The sequence below is a fragment of the Lissotriton vulgaris genome, chromosome 2_1 (assembly GCF_964263255.1).
Source record: "Lissotriton vulgaris chromosome 2_1, aLisVul1.2, whole genome shotgun sequence".
Classification (NCBI taxonomy): domain Eukaryota; kingdom Metazoa; phylum Chordata; class Amphibia; order Caudata; family Salamandridae; genus Lissotriton; species Lissotriton vulgaris.
In genome coordinates this window covers 1,757,585,982-1,757,608,445 of record NC_141687.1, presented here as the reverse complement: position 1 = coordinate 1,757,608,445, position 22,464 = coordinate 1,757,585,982, and the positions used below count along the sequence as shown (strand labels likewise).

At 44.0% G+C, this 22,464-nt stretch overlaps 1 protein-coding gene across 1 annotated transcript in view; it reads left to right on the top strand.

Annotated features, from left to right (window-relative positions):
- HRAS (HRas proto-oncogene, GTPase) overlaps positions 1-22,464 on the top strand; it is a 272,103-nt gene that overhangs the window by 43,982 nt on the left and 205,657 nt on the right. The window lies entirely within an intron of this gene.

Genomic DNA, 22,464 nt, shown 5'->3' with positions numbered 1-22,464 from the left:
GTATGAGGGAACTGTCAGATGGCATCTGCAGGACCATAAGTCCTAACGCCTCGTTATTGGGAGGGGTGGGGAGGAAGGGGGCGGGGGGGGGGTTGTAGGGGGAATGGGTGCTAGGGGGGTTTTGGTGGTGGGGTTAAAGGGGGAAAACAAATTCATACTTCCTGTCAAAAATGATAATAAATGTAAAAGAGTTAATAAAAATTTTGCTACACAGTGGCACAGAAGGATTTTGTGTGGTAGGAGCCATGTTAATTTGTATTAAACTTCGGTGGGGAAACTTAGTCAAGACATATGGCTGTTGCTAGAGACATTCGAATATGCTCCTTAAATGTTTCAGGGTTAAATAATTTCAATAAACGAAGAAGAATAGCGGCTGAGCTACATTATGTGTCCCTGGATATGGTGTGTATTCAAGAAAACCATCTCCCATGTAATAAACACCAGGTTTCCTCTCAACAAACAGGAAAAATTCATGGGGTTGCTATTTTAGCGAAAAAGAACTTGGTTACTGTACGACGGAAATTATCAGACAAAACTGGCCGATGGGCTATAGTTGAATGTGTGGGGCGACAGGGGAGCTTCACTGTGTGTAATATTTATGGCTCCAATCTAGATGAACCTATGGTTTTGAAAGATCTCCATATGGAGCTTGCAACTTGGGCTACCCCTTAAATTGATATTCATATCCCCGCAAATAATTATACTGGCCAGGATATTGCTGGGGGGTAAATGGTTATAAAGGCCAGAAACCACAGGTATACAGGGCGCTCCTTAATTTACTAAAGGATTATGGCTTGGCAGATGTTTGGAGCACTCTGTTCCTGACAGACCCTGGTTACACTTTTTATTCTCACCCCCATAAAAAGAAAGTGAGGCTGGATTTTTTTTTTCATGGATGTGCCTCACTTAGCTAAAGCCAAAATGCAGACCTATCCGAGAATGGCTTCAGACCACTCACCAATTGTTTTAAGATTACTTGGTTGGGGGGGCATTGGGTACCGTAAGGAAATTTACCTTTGACCGAAAATTGTGTTTGAGTTTATAGCATATATGACAAGATGGTTAAGGGAATTTTTTTACCACAATAGGGACACTGCCCAAATTAACATTGTATGGGATACTTTTAAAGCCTACTTTAGGGGAGAGGTTTTAAGTTTTGGGCTTGCTCTGCAAAAAAAAGTAAAATTAGAGATGGAGTTGCTTTACCAGGAACTACAGGCCGCCGAGGAGAAGCTAACGAGATGGATAGCCACTCGGGGTAACATAGATACTTTAGCGGTTGAGGTGGCAAAGAAAATGGCTAAAATTTTGGGAGTATGGGAAAGTGAGAATGCGAGAAAATATCTGGCACAGCAGAAAAATTGTCATGTGTATGGTGAAGTAGTAGGACGACCTTTAGCTTTAAAATTACGTATGAACGAAGCTAGCCGCAATATACCAGCTTTGAAAGACAAATCCGGGGGGTTAAAGACGGACCCTAAGGAAAATTTGGCCATCTTTCATGAATTCTTTTGTACTTTATATAAGACTGAGCAAAGCTCTATGGACGAATTACATGTCACGGCATTAGGGGAGTTAGTTAAAGTAGAACCAGTAGCGGCTGACTTTTTGGACGCCCCGGTATCACTGGACGAGCTAACCAATGCAGTTAAAACGTTGGCAATGGGGAAAGCATCAGGCCCTGACCAACTACCAGGGGAGATATACAAAGTGTTTTTCGAAGAGGTAAAAGAGGTGATGTTGGATATGTTTAGGTCAGCTCAAACCGTACTAGCGCCAATGTCATGGAATGAGGCTACAATTGTAGTCTTCAGTAAGAAGGGCAAAGAGGCTGAACTTCCGGGGTCATATACACCCATTTCACTTTTAAATTGTGATGGGAAGATATATTCCAAGATCTTGGCTAATCGTTTTTCCAAAGTAATAGCTTCTCTAGTTTCTCCTGACCAACATGGGTTTATTCCCGGCCGAGGAACGGTGGCACATATAAATAAAGTTATCACTTTATTTGATATTGCGGAAGTAGAGAAACGCAATATGGGGCTGATTCTGCTTGACGCAGAAAAAGCGTTAGACCGCGTTGAATGGAAATATCTATGGCTACTAATGGAGAGTATGGGATTTCCTAGGAAATTCATGACGGCACTGCAAGTTTTATGAGTCACCGATAGCGAGAATAACATCCATGGGCACAATCTCAGAAATAGTATAGATTACTAGAGGCACAAGACAGGGGAGCCCCTGCTCTCCCCGGCTTTTTGCACTATATATTAACCCTTTTATTTTAATGCTTTGTAATAGCGGAGCTATTAAACCCTTTTTGGTACGCAACATCCCCCACATAGTTTTTGCCTTTGCTGATGATATTGTGATAACAACGGAAGATCAGGCCTCTGCTTTGATAGCGATTGAACGGTTGACCAAGAAGTTTGGCCTTATGTCTGGCTATAAGCTAAATGCAACGAAAACGCAGCTTGTATGTTATGAAACGGTGAGAGTTAATGATCCTAGAGTAGTTGCGGAAGCAACTTACCTGGGAGTTAAGATAAGGGCAGCAATGTCTGAGGTAGTGGAGGCAAATTGGGGATGGCTATATAGGAACATAGCAGACTCCTTGGAGAAGGGGGGGGAGGTTGCACTTCACTCTATTCGGCCGGACAAATATATTAAAAATGAATGTACTACCAATGGTGCTATATCTCTTTAGAGCATTACCACTAGAAATAGTACCAGCTCAGCTTCAGAAGCTACAGGCTTTGTGCTCTAGATTCATATGGACCCCTGGGAAGCCACGGAGAGCTATGATATTAATGACATTATCTAAGGATAGGGGTGGGTTAGGGGTACCTGATTTTGTTTTATATTACTACGATTGTTTTCTTCAAAGAATGAGCATTTTATTGCTTGGAGGGGATGAGGGCAATATAACAACATTAAGTTCTAGTAGGTCTATTTATCAGTCAGTCAAAAATACTTTATTCGGTTCATTACAAAAACCACAAAAGTATACAAAAACATGCAAAGAGGTCCAAAGGGCACCAAGTAGCACAATGACATAAAAAAATATATGCAATTTAGGTGCAAACCAGGGGTGAATGCCCAATTAAAAATGCATAAAAGTACAAGTACACGGTGTCCAATTTAAAAAAGTTATGAGCAGCAATCCATGGTTAAAAAAGAGGAATAAAAATGTATGCACCTATTTTAAAAAGAAATAAGATGTATTATAATTCATCTAAGTCCAATTTATCTTTTTACTGAGTCTCATTGCTATGGTAAAAAATTTGGCGACATTGCAGATTTCCCATATGTTTGGCAGTAATTGAAGGTACAGTAAAGCGGGCTTCACTTGGCTAAATCCTTTCCCCTTTAATAAGGATATAATAAACTTTTTCCTTATATAAGTGAAGTAACCACAGAAAAACAAGAAATGGGCAGTATCCATGAGGGAACAACCATCGCATTTGCACAAATCCAGATCAAGGGATTTAGTCCAACAGGGGCGGCCAGAAATCAAAAAGTGGATTTTATTTAACCAAAACTTAGTTAAAAGATATCTATGGCTTGAGATGCTGACGACCTTTAGATAGTTCCAGTTCGCACCCAGAGGGCACGATCAATTGATGCGTTCTCACAGTAGGCTTTGCCAGTTCCAGGCCTTCTCTGTCCGACCCTCTATTTAACATAAAGGTGCTTTTCACCCACTTTAGGTCGCCCTTAACCAAGTGAGATGGCTTATTAAACAGTTCTGGCCGTCCCAGCTTTATGGATAATTGTTGGACATATTTCAACCACGGAATGTAGTCCCAATGATCTAGTGCGAGGCAATCATTTAAAACTTTGTGGTTCACCTTCAATTCCGGGTTCAGCCAGACTGAAATCCACTTCAGTAGTGGGGCCATAGCGATTCGATCCCCAAATAATCTATGCCACATTCCTGATGTACAATAAAACCGGCTGTAGATCTTGGTAAGGAAAGGATTGTTTTGAGAAAATTGTCCTCCGCTACCTTAAGCATCTTAACGGGTCTGAAGCCCCACAAGTCTGCACCATACATCGCAATAGCAATGCATGTTGCAGTATAAACCTTCAGTACCGCCTCCAGAGGTTTCACCCTTAATTTGCGGGAAAAACCCAGAACTGCCGAGATAGAACGAACAAAGGCATTCTTTTCTCCAACAGTTGGGGATGCCAAGTTGAACAGTCATCAAAAACAACCCCCAAATAGGGAAATCTCGACACTCTTGTCAATTTTTGCCCATTGCAATGCAACGCCTTAACCTTTTTCTGGGCCCTACCTGTCTGGCCCACAACCATTACATGAAATTTACCATAATTGACACTTAGCTCAAGAGATGACATAAAAACATAAAAAGAATTTAGTAGGCATTGGAGACCCACTGCGGTGCGGGCTAAGAGGGCGGCATCATCCGCATATAATAATGCTGGTAATAGAAACTTCCCAGCCCTGGGTATATCTTTACATGATAGTTCTAAAACACCTCCCAGATCGTTAATATATAGTGTAAAAAGCAAAGGAGCTAAAATGCATCCTTGCCTTACACCATTGTAGATGCTAATCTTCCCCGTGCTGTTACCTTTTCGATCATACCTCACAGAGGCTGTAAGATCCCTATGGAGGTCTGACAGGAAGTACACAATTTTGGGGTCAATACCAGTCCTTAAAAGCAAACCCCATAACTTGGACCTATTTACTCGATCAAACGCTGAGGATAGGTCCATAAATGCAATATACAGATTTCCTTGCTTCGCTATTGTGTACTTCCCTATGAGCAGTTGCAAATTGAGGCTTTGGTCTATTGTGCTTCGCCCTTTACTAAAACCATACTGTAGGGCGGAAAGAGTATCCGTTTCTTCAAGCCAATCAGGAAGTTTGCATAAGACCACTCTCCCTAGGACCTTTACGGCTGAATCAATGAGAGAAATTGGGCGGTAATTACCCGGGTCACCTCTATCGCCTTTTTTGTAGATAGGGACAATCACCGACTGGGACCATGTCTCCGGAATGCCTATACTAGAAATTCTATTAAAAACATTTGTTAAGATTTTAGACCAAAATGCTATGTTAGCTTTGAAAAGGTCGGAGGGGACACCATCCGGCCCTGGAGCCTTATTACTAGTCATTTTGCCAATTGCGTCGGCCACCTCACCTTTGTTTACTACTAAGGTATAAGGGAGCCTGGTGAAGGTGGTCGACGCCCCAGCCCCAGAATTCTCATCCTCATAAACTGACTTAAAGTGCAGCAGCCATTTATCTTCTTGTATTCTGCAGTCCAGTTCATTGTTACAAGAGTCAGCAAAATAAGATTGGTTTACCACTGCCCAGAACTTGGCGCTATTTTTCAACACTCAAAATACCAAGGAGCTCAGAGGGAATACGGACAGGGTCGCCCTCCACTCACAAACTACAATTCAAATAAAGACCCAGTCCAAAGGCGTGCCCATATATCAGTGACTCCCAGGGGGGGGGGGGGGTTTAAATGTCCTACTCCCCACTACACTCTTATACACATTATAAGGAGGTAATGCACTGTACTCCGCCCACGTTAAAAGACCTGTTCTCTCAGGCAACACCACAGAACACCCACTCAAAGTGAGCCAACCCGGAGTTGGTCACACAAGTCCACAACAAACATTGGACATTCCTCTTAATAGAGGAAAAAATGTGTGAGAAACAAGTGACCCCTCACAAACACACCACCATCGGGGTAACTAGTATGAAATTTCCAGACAGACCCCTGTCTCATCATCGGTGGTCACTTGCTTCTCAAAGGAAAGTGAGAGGAAAGAAAAGACGTGTCCAAAACAAACAACACATAAAGTGACAAATAGTGAAGTGCAGAAAAATCTGCTAGTGACAAACAAACACAAATATAACTGAGTGCTTAAAAACACACACAGCACACCAGTCCCTTAACCAATTTTATTCATAGGGGGGTGATCGTGTGCTGTTGGATATTAAAAAGGCTGGTAGCTAATCATGCATACCACAGGGGTCTGTCTGGAAATTTCATACCAGTTACCCCGATGGTGGTGTTTCCGTGAGGGGTCACTTGTTTCTCACACATTTTTTCCTCTATTAAGAGGAATGCCCAATGTTTGTTGTGGACTTGTGTGACCAACTCCGGGTTGGCTCACTTTGAGTGGGTGTTCTGTGGTGTTGCCTGAGAGAACAGGTCTTTTAACGTGGGCGGAGTACAGTGCATTACCTCCTTATAATGTGTATGAGTGTAGTGGGGAGTAGGATATTTAAAACCCCCCCCTGGGAGTCACTGATATTTGGGCACGCCTTTGGACTGGGTCTTTATTTGAATTGCTATTTTTCAACACGTCAATTGACGTTAACTCTGCCCAGGCGTCCTCTCTAATCTCACGTCGCCTCCTTTCAACGGCTACCTTATAATCTTTCCTGAGGGTGGCTACAAGGAGTCTGTCCACTGGTTTGCTTTTAAGGGCCGCTTTTAGTTTTTTGTTGGCCATTGAACAATTTTTATCAAACCAGCCTGCCCTCCCATTGGTTTTACCTTTGCCATGTCGTGTCATGTTGGAGGCAATTTCATGACAGACTTTTTGATACGCCTCCACTACTTATTTGTCCCCAGCATCGGCATTCATACAAAGGTCCAGTTCCTCCCGGCTACCATTACAGAGATTTGAGAAACTCCTTTGGGACTATCTTGCACCACTTAATTCTGCGGGCTTGGTCAGTTGACCGGATATCGCATTTGTCCACCATATTCGGCCTACTCTCAGTTATTTTGATAACATTTCTTATCCTTAACAGGACTGGATTGTGGTCACTGAAATGGGTCCTCACAACGGAATAACTGAAGATATGACTGCCACAGGTACTACTTAAAAAAATAAAATCTATTGTTGACCCGCTGCCTTGTCCTTTTAAATGTGGGAATGTCTTCACCTCCCCTACTTGGTAACATCAGCCCATTTTCAGCCAACATGGTTTCCAGTAAAACACCCTGGTCTATATGCTCGAAGTGAATGTCAACTTGATCCGGGGGACCCAAAAAAACGTTTGGTGGACATTTGTCCGGACACTCCTGGATATTAAAGTCCCCCCACAGTAAAATGGTGCATTCAGCCTCAAGTGACTCTTAAGAAGAAAGAGTTTAGCATCATTAAGTTGCTAGTAGGTTGAGCCCTGTCAAAGGAATTCTAAAAGTTTACCACAAGGACATTGTGGTGACCCTTACGTGTTATTTGTACTGCCAGGCAATAGGGGCAGCCAGTGGCTATTTCTTTGTACATACCAGGGATTTTAGCAGAGATCAGCGTTACCAAACCACCCCGCGCCCGTCCCCGAGTAGAGGAGACAGCTGGGAGATAGAAGGTGGTGAAACCATCTACTGTTAAGACATTTTGTGTGTCCCAGGTTTCCTGCATTCCGATAATGTCCATAGTACTTAGGAAATCCTTCCAAATGGGGTCATCAACTTTGTTCCTAAGACCGGCAATATTCCATGTGGCCACAAATAACTCCCCCTTCCCTCTTACTTTCTTATTTTCAATTTTCAATTACAGGTTCTTGTTCGCCACCGTCAATACATGGGTCGGTAACTAAGGCTGGTAGGCCCGTGTCTGTATTCAACTCCTGAAAAGCCTGGGTAGTTTTTACCTGCTGTGGTGGGGTTTGGGGGGTGTTTTCCATCTCACTTACCAATGGGCCCTGTGTTTGTCAATCTACCCAGCCTAGGTTGGACAAGCAGTCCTAACGATTAGCCATGGGGATATTAAAGTATTGTTCTTGACAGTTAACAGACTGGGGTTAACTGTTAAAATGGCCTTAAATGACCCTGCCCCAAATCCCCCATGTGTGGATCTACCACCTCTTCCATAAACCATGCACCAGCTATCCTCACCTCCATCACCCCATCCATGGGCATTAGCATTCCATGGGAAGTTAGACCTCCTCCTTCCCTTTTGGTCATTTGGAGCTCTCAGCTAACTCCATCTTTTGTCCATCTGCTCAGTTGGCAGATAGAAATAAGAGAGTGGCCTAGCAGTGACTGTACTGGCTTGATAGCGAGGGGTCCTACTGCAGATATGTTCCACCACCTGCGGGTTTTCAAAGGTTACCACTATGCAATCCCCTTGTAATCATTTCTTGTTTCCACCCACCCAAGGGGTTCTTTCCACCATTAAAATGTTACTGGGGGTGTTCACTGGTAGGGGATGGTTATTTGATCGCCAGTGGCATACCTTATTCTTTAGTGCTTGGAAGGGTTCCACGTAGGGTGGTGTTAGTTCTGTTACCCCAGTCAGAACCACAACATAGGGGCCAGCATCTGGAGGAAGGTGAATATTTCTTCGGGGCTCTGCCTTTTCTAGTGGGGCTGAGTCCAGATTTGGGGTCAGAGGGGTCTGTAGTACCTGGTCATTAAATTTAACCTGGGTGGTAGGCTTGGGTTTAACAGGAATAGGTGTTTTATTTAATTCAGGTGTCTTAACATTTGATCCTCCCAAGTTTGAGGTCCTAGTCGGGTTCTTTGGCATGATTTTTTTTACCCGTGGCTGCATTGTTATTAGCCAAAGGTTGTTTACGAGCGTTAGTTGTCGCACTGGGGGCCATGGTATTCTTAGCGGGGCTAGGGGCACTTATATCCGTATGGATATTTTTCAACACAAGTTCAATGCCGCGAAGCCTTGCCTCCAAAGGTGCAGGTAGAGTTCAAGATTTCAATGACATTGTTGCTCATCAGGTTTGCCGCTCTTCCTTCCTTGCGAGTATCCCCCAAGTTGTCATCTTCCCCACTTACTTCCAGGATATCATCCAAACTGTCATCTGCAAGCGTATCATCAGGTAAACTCAATGATAGGCCACCAGCTACCAGCTGGATGTCCCCTGGATCTTCGACTCTTACGGCCGAGTCCCCACTAACAACTACAGTCTCTTTGCCAGCTGTCATCTAGTTAGAGATGATTTCTACTTTCCTGGTTTTATTAACAATCGACTTGGAGGCCTAATTCTAGGAATCGCCCCCTCTATCTGTCCCCTCCAGTTAATATCAGTAGTCATGGATTGGGTGTTCACATGCAGGGCTGCAGAATCGTTTCCCAATGTGCCTTCTAACAAAGAATTAGAGTCAGGGGGTAGACCAGGGCTTTGTTGGGGACTCGACCTAGCTGGCATAGTAATGCATACTGAGGTGTCAGGTGTTCGTGTCTGGGCAATATGGCCTAATGAGGATCTTTTGGCCGATGCCAAATCTTGTGACACCCTTCTGCCCATTAAGACTATCCCCTCATCAATTAGTGAGTTGGTACGAACTATAAAATCATCTAGGGTACCAGTCAACTTTTTAACCCCTGCAGTCATACTTCTGGTCTCTCGGCACTCCATATCAACTCCTCTTAATGCTTAAGTTACAGTCTTATCATATCCCAGCAAAAAACAAATACTAAGCAAGTATACACACCCCCTTTGTATCTAAGTGAGAAGAAGTTCGAATTAATGCACCCGTGCTTACAGTTCAGATGTCCATGTGTCGGTAAGTTGATACGATTGAAGCAGGGTGAGTGGCCCAGCCCAGGCTCTTCAGGCCTCTGAGGGCCACAGAGGGCCCGCCCTTTGCCCGGGCTTAGCCCGGCGCCACCCGCGCGGCGGCGAGTGACGCTTGGTCTTAAGCGCCTCCTGGCGCGCTTCCCGGGTGAGCTACTTCCGGCCAAGGAGGCTGCTGGGAGATGTAGTTGCAGCCTCCTGATGCTCGCCCCCACTGTAGAGTGTTGTGCGCGGCGGCGGGGGTGAGCTGCACTGCCGGTGGCGAGGGAAGGGCTCCGATGCACAGGTTGCAGAATGCAGGTAAGGGCTCTCCTTGCGTAAGGAAAAGGAAGCGGATTGTCCCACTCACCCGGGAGTGACGCTTGGTCTTAAGCGCCTCTTGGCGCGCTTCTCGGGTGAGGTACTTCCGGCCAAGGAGGCTGCTGGGAGATGTAGTTGCAGCCTCCTGATGCCCGCCCCCACTCTGCGGCCGCTGTAGAGTGTTGTGCGCGGCGGCGGGGGGTGAGCTGCACTGCCGGTGGCGAGGGAAGGGCTCTGATGCACAGGTTGCAGAATGCAGGTAAGGGCTCTCCTTGCCTAGGGAAAAGGAAGCGGATGGTCTATTTATCATTTAACCCTAGGAATGGAAGCTAACAGGAGTCTATTTAGGGAGATAGAATGGAGCTACTTTAAAAGAACCAGGTTTAAGACTGTAGCAGCAGCTAGTAAAGTATGGAAGAAAGTGCGCAAATCGATTTAATTTAGGAGTTCTCTCGTACTATACCCCAATGAATGCAGTAAAATTGCTCCCATCCATTTTTGGGGACAATTTGGCTAGGGCTTGGCAAGGAAAAGGCATTAACCTATTGGGGGATTTATCTGATCATAGGGGAGCCATTAAACAGTTTGTGATCTTACTACAGGCTCATAAATTATCGCAGTCACAGTTTTTTAAGTTCTTACAAATTAGGGATTTATTAGCTAAATGAAAATTGAAGTTAATTTCTAACCCCTTGATGGAGGCTTTAAAGTTTCAGAGCAGAATTGGTGGGCTGCACAAAATTTTAAGTGCTGGCAAAAAGGATGATCTGGTAAAGCATATGCTACAATGGTCTGAGACTGGGGGGGGGGATCGAATCTGATATTTCAATGGAAGAAGCACTTACAAGAGCCAATGTAGTTCTTATGTCAGCAAACTTAAAAGTACAATTTTTCAAAACTTTATTTATACTTTATTACACACCTGCGCGGATGAAAAAATGGGGCAGTCGGTATGACGTTAGATGCTTTCGCTGTTCGGCAGAAAATGCGGACATTGAACATATTTTTTTAGTTGTGTTAAATTGCATCTGTTTTTACAAGATATGGACCGGTTTTTATCCAACATCTTAGGGGATCCAGTCCGCATTACCCCTGCCCTAATGCTATTAGGGATGGGGCAGGTTGTTTCAAAGGGGGCTGTTTGTATCAACATCGATTGATTTTATTTGTAGCAATGACTATAGCCCGATGTATGTATAGCTGGGGATTGGCTATGTCCTGAACCTCTAAGGTTTGAGGTTTGGAGGGCGAAAATGTATAGAATAGCTAGTTTGGAATTTAGTTTATACTCCTTAAAGGGAGTTAGGAAACGGAAATTGGGCCTTATGATTTGGGATTTTTTTGGGCTCATATGAACAATTGAGGGCACTATTAGGTAAATACGCATGGATGTACGATTTGTATTACAAGACCCATGGTGGATTTAAATAACAATCTATATCATTGGGGTATTCTGATGACGAGTGATGGAACGTTATTGCTTGTAAGATCTGACTTGGGCCTATCTGCCCTACTTAATCTCCATGTGATATAGAGGATGTGTATAAATGTATTTTTACTCTTCTTTAGATGTATTAACTCTCGTGTTATCTTATTGCTGTGTAATCTTTGTATTTTGCTTAATTCTTGTACTTCGGTATTGATGTACAGAACTTCAAAGCAAGAGCAGTTTTTTTTATGTTTATCATGTTTCTGGAAGTGTGGAACTAAAATAAAATTTAAAAAACAAATGCTATAGGTTTCACATTTGTGAAAGTTAAACGTATTGGCATTGTAAATGACAAAGCTATGTAGCTATTTTCAAAACCAACACATAAATAAAGTGTCATTTACAATACCAATAGCTCAAACTTTCTTAATCGGAGACCTATTGCATTGCAAATGCTTGTTTTGTGAAGAGCTTTGACGTATGTCAGGTGGGGTCTGCATGAATGCAATGTCTGAATTAGAAATGCGTGTCTCTCGGTGCACAATTGCAAATGTCAATGTGTTGTTGTATCTCTAAGTTTGTGTGTGTTTTGTGGTCATATGCGCTGCGCTATGTTTGGTTTTGTGTAGGTTTCTGTCACTTTGCCTGCGAGGACTGCGTGTCTGTATTAGTACACGTACACTTGCAGTAGTTTGTTCATTTCGCTTGTTCATTGAGGTTGATTTGCCTGTTCACGTGCCTAGTTTCTGGACTTTTGTATACACATCTAAGATAAATATTTATGTATTTATCTCTTAGTGTATTTACAGGCTTTATTATTATTCCCGCTCTGTGGTGTTTTCTTGTTTGGGGTGTTTGTATACGACTTCCTGTGCATTATTAGTCTTTACATTTGTGTTCTTAATTCCGCTGCCTGACCTCGTGCAGCTGGGTGTAACCGGTGCGTCCAGATGCAGGAATTCCTTCCTTCCTGCGTGCCCCTCCCGTTAACCTCACGGGACCCCTCTCCACTTCCTGATGTGCTCGCGCCCATGAATGGCCACCAGTTGCACATCCACAGCTGGGGCGCGCTCCAGATGTTCAGCGGTGCTTACATGTGAACCGTCAGCCTGCCAAGCCACTGGGCTGGCTTTCATCCAAGCGTCGACCCATCCTGGGTGTGTGCGCCCAGCTCACCGTGCAAGCCTGGACCGCAGGGCCTGCGAGGAACTGACTGGTTCGAGGCACTGTGTTTTCAGCCTGACGTTCGCACTTAATGATTCTCAATGTTCCTCAAAACGTATGAGGGTCTCCATTTTATCGGAGTTGTTCGTGAAGTGTTCACAGACATTTCATTATATTTTTCTTACCAGTGTATTTTTCACTTGTTTTGTTTGTCTCTGCCTCGGGAATTGTTGTGAATTTGTCGTGGTTTTATTTTCCTATTTTCCTATGTTCCTTGTTACCCCCTGGAGTTGTGCTTTTTATGGTTGGAGAGAGTGTCATGGCTTTAAGCGGGGCGGGCCCTGCCGGACCCAGGAGAAATTAAAAAACGAATTTGAAATGGCCCCTATCAGGCTTTATATTCACATCCGTAACTGGCCAAGCACGGCTCGACAATGACTGTAAATAGCTTTAAGATATTCCATGTCAGTAACTCAGTCCATATTTGTACTTCACGTGCTTTACTTCATTTTGCGTTCTTTAAGAGTGTTTGATTTTCCACATTATTTTTTTGTAGTATTTATTTGATGCGACCTATGAATGACACTGGCATAGTGCTTAATTTGAACAAAGTCGCCTCCAAGTATATTGAGTGAGTTTAGCTTTTGGGTGGGTGGCTTATGATGGCGCACAATTGTGAGCTGTGGAGTTGAGGAAGAAGGAAGTGCTAGGTTCTCACAGTGCCTGAGTGGGTCATAAGGGTGTCCAGACTATAAGCACATTATTTAAAAATATCTTTTTATTTTGGAATATTTACTGTAACCATATTGAAAAATAAACATTAAGAACAGTGGTGCGGAGGACACATACATAGATTCAGGGCACAACTCCTAAAAAAAGAAGTGGGGGGACGCTGACGTCACGACAGGAAGTGACGTCATGAAAGGTGGCTTGCACTCAGTTGCAGTTTATAGTTATCGAACTCCCGGTAAAATGAGTGGGGGGATGCCGTCCACCCTCGTGGTACCCCGACTCGAGCCCTGCATAGATTATAATAAGTAATAGTGGTTCGTTCACATGCAATAGGTGGTACATGGGAGTCCTTCGGTTCTAATGCAGTCAGGCATCATCTCCCACCCGCCCCTCGAGTGCCACAGTCTTATTTACTGGCCACTCAGCCCAGGAACCCCTCATGATCTTGTTCACCCTAGTGTCTGGTGTGCTGTTCGGACCATCTACAAGATGAAGCCCATAGTAGCTTATCCACTGGCTCCATATTTTACAGAACTTTCGGGGGTAGCCCCTACTGGCTTATGTTACCTTCTCTGCCGCCATGTAAAGGTCCATACCTCTTCTCCATTAAAAAAAATATTTTATGAACTTTGTAATAAACAATACAGGTCATATTGGCTTCTAAATAAATAACTGTTATGCACAAAATACCAGGGATGTTTCACCAAGGAGGGGCCCCCGCTGCATGTGTGATCATGTGTGTTCATTTCCTCGTCTTTCTTTCAGCTCCATTTCAGTAGTTGGGGAGATGACTGATTAACATCTGTAGTAGTATTAGGTCTGTATCCCCCAGGGACCCGGCTCCTCCGAAAAGGTTAAAAGGGAGTCTGGAATGCCTGGAGCCTAAGACATCTGGTGGCGACTTCTTTAGGAACGTGTTGTGTTCCCGGGTGCTGGAAGGAAGCCATGGTTTTGCCGCTCCCTAAGAAACCGCACCTCGGGTTAGATCGTTTAGATAACCTACGCCCTATCTCCCTTTTGCCATACTTTGCAAAGGTGCCTGAAAAAGTGGTGAATGCACAGCTAACGGCCTATATTGAGGAACATGATCTTCACCCCACCCAGTCCGGCTTTCGAGCTAGGTACTCGACAGAATCAGCTCTGCTCTTAGCCACTGAATCCATCAGGCAACTTGTGGACGCAGGTCAAACGGCGGCCTTGATCCTGCTGGATCTAAGTGCCTTCTTTGACACTGTAGCTCATCACACGCTGGTGCAATGTCTGAGGAAGGGTGGGGTGTCTGGCAGTGCCATGAATTGGCTAAAATCTTTTCTGTCTGGTTAGTGCTTTCAGATGAGACATGGCGAACACTACTCCAGGGTCATCAAGCTGAAACTGGGAGTGCCGCAGGGCTCGACCCTGGGCCCAACCCTGTTTAATATATATGTAGCTCCTGTGGCGGAGATTGCAGAGGGGTTTGAGATCAGGGTCGTATCCTATGCCGATGACACGCAGCTGGTGGTCTCCCTGACCCAGGCACCCGAGTCGGCTTCCTCCAGCTTCAGGGCATGCAGGCCAGAATTGGCTGCTTGGATGGCTAAGAACTGCCTGAAGCTGAATGGCGACAAGACAGAGGTGCTTGTGGTGGGTAGGGCCCCGACTGTGTGGTCATCTGCATGGTGGCCCCAGGATTTGGGGGTGACACCCACGCGATGTGTGCAGGCGAGGAACTTGGGAGTTTGGTTGGATCCCAGCCTTTTTTTCGAGTATCAAACTAGGTGGGTGGCAGGCGCCTGCTTTGGGATCCTGAAGGTCCTGCGTAAAACCCTGGACCTACTACCCGTGTCGGCTAGAAAGATTCTGGTTCATGCGGTGGTGACGTCGCGCCTAGACTACGGTAAGAAAGCTTCATTTTCAAGGCACTTTGTGTCTGCCACCGGATCCTGCAGGGAAAGGCCCCTTCGTATTTGTCAGAACTCCTGTGCCCCTATGTTCCCACACGTCAGCTGAGGTCCGGTGGGGTAGACTTGGTGTGCGTACTTGCTACCAAAAAGGCCAGGATGGGAGGTCGGTCTTTCCGACTATTGGCGGCCAAGCAATGGAATGCTCTCCAAATTGAGCTCCGGATGGAGGCCCAGGAGGGATGTTTCAGGAAAAAATTAAAAACGCTTCTCTTTCCCCAAGTTTAGTAGGGTGAGGGCTGTGGGTTTCTGAATTCTGTCTGACTTTACCACAGCGCGGGGACACACTGGCATTAGTGTAACAATTGAGCTTTATAAATGGACCTATTATTATTATTATCATTATTATTATTATTATGCATAGCTCTCCTCAGTAAGTGTTCCATTTCCCCCACTTTTTATCCCATTTCTTGGGACACTCTCTATTTTTAAACACTTCTTCTCTGTGATCATGCATTTGTCCATTTCTTTAGCCCATTTTCTCGAGGTCGGCACCTCCGCTGCTCCCCAGCGCATTGTTATGCTGTGTTTGACCATTGTGTACCCCAGGGTGGCCCATTGTTGTTCTGTTGTGGTGAGATCTGTTGCATCCCATATTTTGAGAAGTCCCTATTTTGGTGTTAATTGGATATTTTTACCTATAGCAATATGTAGGTGTCGTGTAGCTTTGGGCTAAAATAGGGCATTCCCATAGTATATGATAGAATTATTATTAGTTTTTATTAGTCGCAAATTGGATCATTCCCATGGGGATCTCTCTGCGCCACAATATCAGACAAAGCAGTGCAGAGACCGTTAACTAGTGACAGAGCAGCCAGGTTTTGAGAAGTTTTTTAAACTGCCGGAGATTGGAACATGTACAGATGTTATCTGACAATTTGTTCCAGTGAGAGGGGGCGTGATACGAGAAAGAACAGCCACCCATTCTGACTATTAATTCTTAATGGGCACAGTAGCTGTCGATCATTTGATCTCAATTGGCGAGAGGGGATGTACGGTGTTAGCTTCTTCCTCAGGTAAGCTGGACCCTTCTCCTGGAGGGTTTTGAATACCAGATATAGAAGCTTAAACTCTGCTCTTTTCCTGATGGGCAGCCAGTGAAGCTGTGGGAGGAGGGGTCCCGAAGGGTTTCGAGCAGGCTGATTAAGGGCTAGACGCACAGCTGTGTTATGCACAACCTGCAGCCTGGATAGTAGGTCTCCCTGATCCCTACCAGTAGGCGAGTTTCCATAATCTAGTCTGCTCACTAGAAGTGCCTGTATAATGGATTTTCTTGCTGAGATAGGGATCCAGGGAAAGATCTTTCTAAGCATTCGCATCAGACCAAAGCATGTGGTTGAGATGCTTTTTACGTGTTCTTCCATGGAGAGTCTGTCATCAATTAGAACACCCACATTTTTCACCCATTTTTTTGGCGTAAGGGGTTCTCCCAGCTCAGACGGCCACCAGTCTGGGGACCAGAGTTCCCCTGCTTTCCCGAACAGCAGAATCTCGGTTTTATTTGTGTTAAGCTGTAAGAAATTCACAGTCATCCATGCTGCAGTTTTTAACACGCATCCGTATCTATAGTAGCTATCAATTGAGAATCGTCCGCGTTCGAGATGTTGTCAAACCCACAAGATCTAATGATAGTGGCCACGGAAGACACATAGATGTTGAATAAAGTGGGGCTTTAGATGGACCCCTGTGGGACCCCTTTGTCTAGAGCCGTGGTCTGCGATATAAACAAATCTAGTTGGACTCGTGACCTCTTCCGCATAGTGTCAGAGGCAAAGTGGATCTTCTCTACACCCAATCTTGTTGAGGGGGGTCCCAGTGAAGTAAGTTCTGTGTAAAATCTTGAGTTGGATAAGGCTGAGTTTTAGTGGGATATCTGCTTCACGTGGGGACATTAGTGCAGTTTGCCATTCCTCGTCCTCAAGTGGCCCTAGTTCAGCTTGCCATTTTTTTCGGAGACGTTGGAGTGGGTCGGGTAAACTGTTGCTTATTTTCCTATGTCAGCTGTAGTGTTTTTTTTTCCCAAAGGGCTCTGAAAGTAGTCTGTCTTTTAAAGGGGAAGCCCACGGTATCTTCCCTGGTGTGGAAATTGCGGCAGTTAGGGCGTGACAGCTTTGTAGGTAGCAAAACACTTCCCTGTAGTCCAGGTAATACTCTTTTTGGAGTTTAGAGCATTTTAAAATGTTCCCCTTTTTCCATAGGTCACCTACGCTAGAGATACCAATGGTGTCCCATCTGTCAAATCCTGGTTGGTTACCTAGCCTGAGTCTATGGGCGGATCATAATGGTGAGGCAAGGGTCATGGTATCCTGCCAGCCGAGTTTTTTATTGGTCTGGCGCCAGACTTCAATGGTTAGGGCAGTGGGGCCAAAGTAAAGGCTTTTCTTGGCTTTTGAAAATGGAGCCCCATTATACCCCTCTCTCCCCATCTGGTATCTGTCTAATTGATAAGCAGGTTCTGTCTGGGGATGGTAATCCCAGTGATTAACCTCCACTAGCTGTGATGTCCAATAGTAAAGGAGCATATCGGAGAGTGATATTCCACCATCGTACCAACTTCTGGTTAATTTATGCATGGCTATACGGTGTGTCTTGCCATCCCATATCAGTGTCCGGATTTCACTGTCTATGTTTTTGAAGTAAGACTCTGGGACTTTAATGGGGCTTTTCTGGAGGATATATAACACCGCCATTCTTGAATGGTTGGAACTTCTGCCAAACACCCCCTCCCCTCACTTCCACGTCACATCTATTTTTACAGCTACTAGATCCATAGCGCTGAAGAGATGATGTTGCTTTGTAATATCTATATTGTTTGGTATACCCAGTATAACATAGGTGAGTTCAGCCGGAAGCACAACCTCCAGAACCGTACTGAGTTTCACCAGGATCGCATTCCAATACCACTGGATAAAGGGGCAACTCCATAACGTGTGCATAAAATCCCCTGTAGCATCATTACACCTCAGGCATGCAGGCGATGTTGCTCTACCCATTGGGTGTTATTTAAACCTGTCATAGAACTCCCTGTGTAGGATTTTGTATTATATTTGGTGCAACCGGGACTTTATATTGACTTTCCTGGGATGCATAAGCGCTGCCTCTCAGTCAATGCCTTCCAGTTATGTTATTAGGTTCTTATAGAGTGCACATACAGCAGTTGGTTTCATGGCGCTGTGTCTAGGATTAGCCGGACCAAGATGGAGTTTATTCATATGCTTGTGTGAACAACCATGTCTTGAGGGATTTTCTGAAGCTCAGTAGATTTGTACATGATCTAGTTTCCAGAGGAAAGGAATTCCAGAGTCCGGGTGCCCGAGTTGCGAACCTACAGCCCCCTTGTCGCTTCAGCTTGAAAGCGGGAGTTGCCAGCAGGTGTAGGTGAGTAGAGCGCAGGTTACGTGAAGGAAAGTATCTTTGGATAAGGGTATCAATGAATTTAGGGCATTGGCCATGTAGTGTTTTAAAAACCAGGCTGCCTACTTTAAATGCGCAGCGCTGGAGATAAGAAGCCAGTGCAATTTCCTCAGAAGTGGGGTAACATTTTACCACCTGGGTTGCTGGTGGATCATTCTGGCTGCTTTATTCTCCACCATCTGTAGACGTTTGGTTAAAAACAGTGGCATACCAAAATAGACTGAGTTTGCGTAGTCTAAATGGGACATGATCGTGGCTGTCGGCACCTATGTTAGTGCTTCCTGAATGAGCAACCTGCTGATCTTTCTTATCTTCTGTAATTGGAAGAAAAAGGTAGAGATCACAGAGCTGACCTGGGATTTTAGTGATAAGTCGTTGTTAATTGTGACGCTGAGACTTTTAACAGAGGGAGAAGGGGTAGGGGAGGGCCAACCAAGTTCCAGTGGCCAGAGTGTGGGCCCCAGAGGGTATGGCTGCCGCCCGTATGGACCAAGTGATTGCAGTCCATCCAGTGGTGGATGTGCAGCATGGTAGACTGAAATTCAAGGGCTGATTGGGAACAGTTGTCAATTGTGAACATTAATGGGCCCATCCGATGGCTACATGCACATTGAATCCTTGGCCTTTCTGTAGAGTGCTTAGAGTAGAGATCGCATATTTGCAAATTCTAATTGTGGGAGAGTGAGATGTGAAGATGGAGGATTTCATAAAGATGTGGGGAGAAAGGGGGCTTAATTGCTTAGTAGGGTGAGTAGGGTGAGAGACTGCAGAAGTAAATGGTGTGAAATGGAGAACAGGAGTAAATGAGACACCTCAAAGACCACTTCCCCCTTCTATTTTAGTAGTGTTTAACTCCGTCTCTGTTTCAGAATTGAAACATTTTCAATTGTAATTATTCACAACAAAATCATTGTTATTCATGTATCTGGTACAGCTAATCAGCATTACCAAAGCCAATAGGTTTGATCTGGTTTAGGTGTATGTGCTAGTTGTTGTGTGACTTGTCATCTGTTTAATGGTACTACTGCAGAATCTTGTGTTACCTTAATGTTCTTCTCTCGGAGATGTCCTTACATGGTTCTGGAATGTTAGTGAGTCATCATTCACCTTTTTCTTTCAGTATTTCCTAATACTTTGTTAACAAACAAATCCTGTGTCTAGTTAAGGGAATGTTTTTTATTTTCAGATTTCTTAAGATATGTGTCTGGGATTTAGTGGTCGTTTCACAGTTTCATGTCAGAACCTCATTAAACCAGGGTTTTCTTCTCCATAAAGTAATTGTAAAGAACGTAAATGAATAGATTAACAGGACGTCATGGCGTTATTGGCAATTCCAAATGTGTATGTTAATGTTTAACTTCTAATTATCCCATTCATTTTGCTGTTAGAGGCCTCCATTTTCTCCCCTAATTTGACTGAAAAAGCCTATGATTTAGAATGCGTTTCTTCTTGTGTAACTGTACCTTTAGGTTGTATAAATACGTTGTAGTTTTGGAACATAATCAAATACTTAGACCTCCTTTTTTGTGTGCAATTTAAGTGCAGGCCAAAGTACCGGATTTGTATGCATTCTGGCCTCCTCGTCCAACCTCCCTTGCTTATTGTATAGAGTCTGTGCAGGTGTGGAGAGTATTGCTAGAAATGTGGAATTTAGGAAGGATTACATCCTTGTTTACCAGAAACGCATGTTTTTCTGCTAGATAGTGGCAACACGTTTTTGGAAATTGATGTATATGTCCAGAAGTGTTAACCAGTAGAAGTTCACGAAATCACACAATCAGTGAATCCAGTATACACCTATAACCATTTCTAGATGCAGCTGAAACCAAGAGACATTTCTACCAGAAAAGTGCAATGTTCATAAACCCATATGTACTAATAGAAGGTGGTCTACAGAAGTTTCCACCACAGCATTCTCCTAACTCTGCATTATTGCTCTTAAAAAGTGCCCAGACCCGGTACCAAGGTTGGCATACTCCACACTGTTTAAAAGGTCTGTCCTAGGGGCCACACAGCAGGTTAGATTCTTAATGTTAAGTGATGTGAACACTTGAACTTGCATGTTTTAAGCAATTGACCCCGGATATGGAGCATTATGTATTTTTTTTTTACACCTTACATTCTCCAATAGCTTTCTACAGCTTACATCCGTAGATAGCTTGTCATCCCCGAAAGCTGCATTCCACGATGCTCCTAAAATCCTGCATGAAGAAACGAAACTCGATTTAATTCCATTTGATTTTTTTGGGTGTTATTCCTCTCCTTTCTTTCTTCAGTGTCCCTCGTTTTACCTTCAATCCTCCGCATACTTTCTATTTCTCTGTATAGCCTCCTCCCAGTCTTATGCCTGTCTGCATTATTCTCTCTTATTATAACTCTGCAAAAGGCTGACACCTCATTACATAGATCACAACCTCTGCAGCTATAAAAGTCTATCCCTGCAGCTTAACATTATCTAATCTCCCCCATCCTATTTATCTCACTGTCCATTCACCTGAAACTACATAGCCCCATTCAAGTTAACACCTAATTGGTATTAATATAATCTATCACAGAGTAAATGCATGTAATGCTTTTTTTGTTTTTGTTCTGAGCACGACTAATCCCAATAACCAGAATTTAACCACTGGATTATTGTGCTGCTCACTTTAAAGCACTTCAATGCGTTGTAAGGAGTAGTAAGCGCCATATACATGCAATTACAATTACATGGCTGGATGCAATAATAAAAGCCTCACGGTAAGGTGCTCAAGTACTGGCCAGGTGGTACGCTGAAGCACCACATTTTAGTTTACATGTTTTTTTTGTAAATCTTTTTATTAACTTTGCTCAGTGACTCCGCAAATACCAAACAATGTAAACACATGATATGTGCAGGGATAACAACACAGTCCGCACATGAGAGAATTATATAGGCCATGCCTCTAGGAAATAATTCCAGTTCACAGTTCTTTGCTCACAACTATTTTAAAGACTCATCCCCCTCACCTTTTTCATCCCACTTAAAGCATTGTGGAAATTGTACCTTGAAGCTGAAGCCGACAGCACTAGAGCTTTTCCTAGCATGCGCCTCCTGAACTTATAACATGCACCCCTTCAAAAGATCCTCTGCTCTGCACCCATTGTGAAAAGTTTGAAGATACCAAAACTAGCTACGGTTCTATGTACATTTGAAAAATATCAATATGATTTGGCTCACTGTAAGGCTACCTACCCGTCTTAAAGAAATGTAAGTGTTTTCTCCACACTCTAGTCTCTGAAATGTGTTTCCTGATCTGCGGTTGACTGCCATTTCAGAGGCAGTGGCCTAGCAGTGAATAACCCACTTCCACCATATTCCAGTTCATCTCAGAAAATCAATACCAATTCACGTACGGTGAAGTAGTAAAAAGAGTTAATATACCTCTGATGCACACTCTACCATTCGTCTGGTGTCAAGGCGCTGATATTGAATGTTAGTGGCATATCATAAAAGTACCCTGTGGGTATTGGATAGATTGGTTACTGTTGGCGAAATAATATATTTAGGTTGATCCTGCTTTTTAATGGTTATATAGGCACAACATTTCTGTTTTGAATGAAGCGGGAGCAGGGATGACTGAGTTCCACGACCTTTGAAATTTGAAAAGCAGTATTAGAAATGGCCAAGTAATCTTTACTAAGCTTCCTGTAGTGACCTTCTATTTGCGAAAGGTGCCAAGGAAACTGGTGCAGCATTTACAGGCTTCCTTCCATACCGACTTGTAACATCCCCAGTAGCATTGCAGTTGCTGTGTCCCACCACTCATGAAATGCATATGTGGTGGAGTAGATTTGCAAAGGAGGAAGTGCAAATGTAAGTATTGACATGAACAGCACATTGCTCATACTTGGGATCAGGATCCTTCTGACACCAAGATGCTCCTGCCACAACCCGATGTAGCTCATGGAAGCCAGGCTATATAAGC